This window comes from Rhinoderma darwinii, chromosome 2 (assembly GCF_050947455.1).
Source record: "Rhinoderma darwinii isolate aRhiDar2 chromosome 2, aRhiDar2.hap1, whole genome shotgun sequence".
NCBI lineage: Eukaryota > Metazoa > Chordata > Amphibia > Anura > Rhinodermatidae > Rhinoderma > Rhinoderma darwinii.
Window position 1 is genome coordinate 409328102 of NC_134688.1, and position 6000 is coordinate 409334101.

Here is a 6000-nt window from a genome sequence, read left to right on the forward strand (position 1 = left end):
TAGGAGTATTTGTTTCTCTCTTGGGAGGAAGGAATGTTGAAGGGAGGAGTCTAGCAGTACTCCTAAGAAGACCTTCTGTTTCTGGGGAGGAAGACTCGACTTCTGAAAGTTGATTATCCATCCCAATTTTTGTAGTAGGGAAAGAACCTGTGACTGATGACTGACTAAGATAGCAGGAGTATCTGCTGTCAACAAGAAGTCGTCTAGATATGGGATAATTACTATACCTTGACTTCTTATGAATGCCATGATCTCTGCCATAATTTTTGTAAAAATTCTGGGGGCGGAGGAAAGGCCGAAGGGGAGGCAGACAAACTGGAAGTGGAGAATGGAAGGACCGTCCTGAATTGCGAATCTGAGGAATCTCTGGTACGCGGGGTGGATAGGAACGTGATAATACGCATCCTTTAAATCGATCGTACACATTGATGCCTCTTCCCTTATTAGAGGAGTAGTCGATCTGATAGACTCCATCTTGAATTTCCGATAATTCACCCATTTGTTTAGGAACTTCAGGTTGATTATTGTCCTGTAGGAACCATCTGGTTTTTTGACCAAGAAGATTTTCGAATAGTGGCCCTTGCATATCTCGTTGTGGGGAACTGGGGAAATGGCTCTCAATCTGAGTAATTTCTGGACGTCCTGGATAAGTACCTGATGAAGATCTTTTGCTTGGTACTGGGTTATTAGGAATTTCTCTGGAGGAATGGAGGAAAATTCTATTTTGTATCCTTCTTCTATTATCTTTAGAACCCAGGGGTTCTGGGTTATTCTCGACCATTCGGGATAAAATTGTAGGAGTCTTCCCCCCACACTCTTGGCGTCATTGCTTTGAGGGCTGGAATGAATTATTTGGGTTAAGGAGATATCCTCAACCCCTTTTCCCTTTGGGGTAACTCCAGCGACCGGACTTCCCTTTCCCGCTGTAGTTCTGTGAAGTAGGATCCCTCTGTTGGCGAAATCTTCCAAATTGAGGGGGTTTTTTTGGTTTCTCTTCAGGAAACCCCTTTTTTCTATCTGTTGCACTCTCCAGTATGTTATCAAGGAGAGGACCGAACATCAGAGACCCTGTAAATGGGATAGAACACAACTTGTTTTTGGACTTAGTATCTCCTGACCACATTTTGAGCCATAATGCTCTTCTAGCAGCATTTGAGAGAGCCCCATTCCTGGCAGCAAATCTAATAGATTCCGCTGAAGCGTCTACTAAGAATCCGGTTGCCATTTTTAGTAAAGGTAGAGATTCTAGTAGCTCTTGTCGTGATGTCTTCATCATCAGATGGGTCTCTAGCTGGTTTAGCCATATGAACATTGCTCTTGCTACTGATGTGGCCGCGATATTAGTTGAGATCAAGGCCGAGGAAGATTCCCACGCTCTTTTTAGTAGTCCGTCTGCCTTTCGGTCCATGGCGTCCCTCAACTGAGAGGAATCTTCAAAGGGGATTGCGGTTTTTTTAGCAACCCTGGCGACTGGGACATCTACTTTTGGGATTTCATCCCAAGGCTTAGTGTCCTCTGGATCAAAGAGAAGTCTGTTCTTAAAATCTCTTGAAATGAAGAGCCTTTTTTCTGAATCTTCCCATTCAGTTGTCACCATTCTTTTAAGATTTTCGTTTACCGGAAAAACCCTTGTTTTCTTTCCCGTTAGACCTCCAAACATCTCATCCTGGATGGTATGTGGTTGGTCCACTTCGGGAATATCCATAGTTTCCCGTATTGCTTGAATTAGGGTATCAGACATCTCGGAAGAGAAGAAAATTTTTTTCTCTTGAGTGGAAGAAGTTGAAGGTAAGAGTTCGTCTCTTTCTTCTAACTCATCTTCCGATAGGTAATAGCACTCCTGTTCAGAGTCCGACCCCTGAGAAGGAGGCCAATATTTTTGATCCACTTCAATCCGTGGTCTTTTTGCCCGGGAGTGTGAGGGAGTTTCTTGCGGAGGGGCGAGGGAGGCTACTGACTGACCCACTTCCTCACGAATCATAGTCCTAAGTTCAGACATGAACGTTGGTTGTTCCTCCTTTAGTATTTTGGCAATACAATCCTGACACAATTGTTTTTTATGGGACTCTGGCAATTTTTTTGCACAAGTCGCACATTTTTTAACCTTCTTTTTATCAGTTTGTCTCTGAGAGAAATCTTTTTCCTAGAGAAAACAGAAGGTAGGTAAAGTATGGTGTACATACATAAGGGGTCATACCCTTCCCCAAGGGTGAGACTCACGTGACCCTGGGACATATCTGGAGTTCCATCAGGACGAGGAAGTTCCATATCGCGACAGGTAACAGGCAATGCAATATGCAAACCACAAAAAATAAATCCAAGTTAGAGTTATCAGCTCTAACTACATACCTGTGCGTGTCCCTTTAAATGCGGGCGTTTTGAATTTCCCGCCTTCCAAGATGGCCGCGGACCGGAAGTAGCCCGACGTCATATCCGGTCGGCTATTCGTCCAGCGTGTACCTGGAGTGCAGCCGCCATAGCCGGCGCTAAGGCTTGCTATGCGGTGCAGCGAGGATCCCTGCCGGTGCGTCCATGCCTATGGAGCTGCCGGTCCCCGCCTGGTCCGCGGTCCGGCCGAAGCCTGCTTGGGAAACCCCAGCCCCCACACACTACCAGAACCCTGCCTAGGATTCCTCCGGTAGGTGTCTTAGGGAGGGAGCTAAGGGACCCGTCGTATGAGGGGTGTTAGCCTGGGCTTTAGGGGGAAGAGAAGGGGGAGTGCACGGACCCCCCGATCTTGCCCCCTGCCCGAGTTTTTTCCTGCACTAATACAGGAGCGACGCTCTCTGCTCCTGACCCTTGTGGGGACAGGAAGAACACTGGCAAGTGGGTGGTGGGAGGGGCCTTTTAACCTCTCTGTCTTCCTGTCCCTACAGAGGTCAAGAGGGCAACCTCCTGTAGTGCTGTCATGAGGGATGTACTGGAAAATAGAGATTCTGTCGTTTACAATTTATTTATTTATTTTTCGGTGTTCACCGTGCGGGTTAAATAATGGCATATTGTAATAGTTCAGAGTTTTACGGACGTGGCGATACCAATTATGTTTATTTTTTCACTATGCTCTAGGGCGGAAATGGGAAAAGGGTTTTTGTTTTTTTTTACATAAAAAAAAACAACCCTCTATTTTACAAATTTTTACTTTTTTTATTAGTCCCTCTAGGGGACTTCGACCAGCGATCGTTAGATCACTTGCACGATATACTGCAATTCTACTGTATTGCAGTATATCGTGATTCTGACAGGCTTCTATTAAGCCCTGCCAGATGCAGTACCAAGATGGCGGACATAGGGGCCTTCATTATGCCCCGAGGCAGCCATAGCAACCTTCTCTCTGCGGATCTCTAGACTGTCTGGATATTACAGATCCGGTTATATCGTCTTCATGTTACTTTTCCTATCTTGGGTATAACATTTGCTCATCACGGCGGCAACTGCAGGACAAACCAAAAGGCTGAGAACAATGAAAGTCAAGAGGGAGACCTTGTGGTTGATGACTTTTCAATTGACAGGTAGCAGAGTTACACGATGGGGATTTTTTGTAGACAGCTCCACGCACAGCCCCCCTCTGTAGACAGCTCCACGCACAGCCCCCCTCTGTAGACAGCTCCCCGCACAGCCCCCCTCTGTAGACAGCTCCCCGCACAGCCCCCCTCTGTAGACAGCTCCCCGCACAGCCCCCCTCTGTAGACAGCTCCCCGCACAGCCCCCCTCTGTAGACAGCTCCACGCACAGCCCCCCTCTGTAGACAGCTCCACGCACAGCCCCCCCCCCTGTAGACAGCTCCACGCACAGCCCCCCCCCCTGTAGACAGCTCCACGCACAGCCCCCCCCCCTGTAGACAGCTCCACGCACAGCCCCCCCCCCCTGTAGACAGCTCCACGCACAGCCCCCCCCCCTGTAGACAGCTCCACGCACAGCCCCCCCCCCCCCCTGTAGACAGCTCCACGCACAGCCCCCCCCCCCTGTAGACAGCTCCACGCACAGCCCCCCCCCCTGTAGACAGCTCCACGCACAGCCCCCCCCCCCCTGTAGACAGCTCCACGCACAGCCCCCCCCTGTAGACAGCTCCACGCACAGCCCCCCCCCTGTAGACAGCTCCACGCACAGCCCCCCCCCTGTAGACAGCTCCACGCACAGCCCCCCCCCTGTAGACAGCTCCACGCACAGCCCCCCCCCTGTAGACAGCTCCACGCACAGCCCCCCCCTGTAGACAGCTCCACGCACAGCCCCCCTGTAGACAGCTCCACGCACAGCCCCCCTGTAGACAGCTCCACGCACAGCCCCCCTGTAGACAGCTCCACGCACAGCCCCCCTGTAGACAGCTCCACGCACAGCCCCCCTGTAGACAGCTCCACGCACAGCCCCCCTGTAGACAGCTCCACGCACAGCCCCCCTGTAGACAGCTCCACGCACAGCCCCCCTGTAGATAGCTCCACGCACAGCCCCCCTGTAGATAGCTCCACGCACAGCCCCCCTGTAGATAGCTCCACGCACAGCCCCCCTGTAGATAGCTCCACGCACAGCCCCCCTGTAGATAGCTCCACGCACAGCCCCTTATATTTTGTGCGGAGAGCGGTAGTGGTAGCCGGCCCTACTGCTGCCACTCTCCGATCTGCTTTCACTCACCGTCAGAAGAAGGCAGTAGTCTTGCGGCGGCGTGCTCACTGGTGTCGATGCCAGCCCGGGAGTGGACCAGTCCAGTCACCTGACCGGGGAGGTCAGATGATTGGACTGGTCCACTCCCGGGCCGGCATCGATCCCAGTGAGAACACCGCCGCAAGACTACTGCCTTCTTCTGATCACTGCTGCAGTCAGCAGTAATCAGCTGTTTTGATATAGCGCCCAGCGGGAAATTTTGAAGACCTGTCGGGACGGCGGTGAGAAACCGGGACTGTCCCGCCGGAATCGGGACGGTTGGGAGGTATGATATATATATATATATATATATATACATACACACACATACACACACACTACATTATATAATGACCATATCATAAAATTGGTGGTGTGCTGCTTACCTGACACAGGGTTTCCAGTCACTATGAAGAACATAAGAAAGCCTCCATATAAGCTCTTATCTGCACACACACGTTATATGACAAGTGCACTCCTCCCAATATAAGTGCCATGTGCCAGTGACAAGTTATGCGGGCTTAGCCCGGGTGTACACTGCACAGATACAGAGCGACCAACCGATCCGTGTCACGTAGAGCACTGACCGCTCCAGCGCCGATACCTGGGGAAGGGACAGCTCCGGGCTCGGGATCCGTGCTCTGCACTGACTGCTATCCCTGCACTGACTGCTATCCTCGTACTGTCCTCTCCATACCGTCCGCAGCAGCGCTGCCAAACTGGGTCAGGTGAGATCAGGGAAGTCTGGGCTCAGCCATGTTGGATCAGCTGACACCAGTCATGTGACCTAGCGCGTCACTACAAGCCGGAACGCTGCACATGGTTCTAGTTCCCGAGGGTGTGAGTGACTGGCGGGCTGGATGGCCACTCACATGATGAACTGACTTTATTAATAACTGATGGTGCGCGGGTTTCAGTTGTGTGACACCCTCGTCCTGTTTTTGTTGTGATGCCACAGAATGGCGGCATCTGTGATTTTTTTTTAGTTCTCTTGGTATGATGTAGGCGCAGAATACGGCGCCAATAGGGTGAATGTATCAAAACTGACGGAAAGGAAACGTGGACCTCTTATTTTTCAGAGTCCCTTTGAAAACTTAAAGCAGCCTGATTGGTTGCCATGGTCAACTACGCCACTTCTTTTGCACCTGTTTTCACTTTTCGAGTATGTGCACACGACCTCTTTTCAGACGTACTGGAGGCGTTTTACGCCTCGAATTACGCCTGAAAAGATGGCTCCAATACGTCGGCAAACATCTGCCCATTGCTTGCAATTGGTCTTACGATGTTCTGTGCAGACGAGCTGTCATTTTACGCGTCGCTGTCAAAATACGGCGCGTAAAATTACAGCTCGTCAAAAGAAGTGAA

General features: G+C 50.8%; 1 protein-coding gene across 1 annotated transcript in view; it reads right to left on the reverse strand.

Moving 5' to 3' along the window:
• WDR81 (WD repeat domain 81) overlaps positions 1 to 5412 on the reverse strand; it is a 53319-nt gene extending 47907 nt beyond the window's left edge. The window contains exon 1 of the mRNA XM_075854172.1: positions 5022 to 5412. The gene's annotated coding sequence lies outside the window, so the exon portion shown is untranslated. The remainder of the gene's footprint in view (positions 1 to 5021) is intronic.
• Positions 5413 to 6000: the final 588 nt, after the last annotated feature.